Below are 297 nucleotides of genomic sequence, written 5' to 3' on the forward strand. Positions count from 1 at the left end.
CCGCCGCCGCCACCTCCCTCCTCCTCCTCCTCCTCCTCCTCCGCGGCCGAGCCGGGGGCTGCTGGCCCACCCCGCCCGCGGGGCTGCGCGGGTCCCTCGGGGGCGACGCGCCTGTCCTGGGGCCGCCAACTTTTAAAGGCGCCCCCCCCCCCCCCCCCCCCCCCCCCCCGGGGGGGGGTGCGGGGGGTGTCCCCCCGTCCGCCGCTGTCGCGCTGCCCGCTCCTGCCGGGAATTATTACTGTTACTGTTATTACTGGGATGTTTTTTCCCCCGGAGGGGCGGCGCCGCCCCGGGGGC

Source organism: Haliaeetus leucocephalus, unplaced genomic scaffold, assembly GCF_000737465.1.
Source record: "Haliaeetus leucocephalus isolate CR32 unplaced genomic scaffold, Haliaeetus_leucocephalus-4.0 Scaffold566, whole genome shotgun sequence".
Taxonomy (NCBI): Eukaryota; Metazoa; Chordata; class Aves; order Accipitriformes; family Accipitridae; genus Haliaeetus; species Haliaeetus leucocephalus.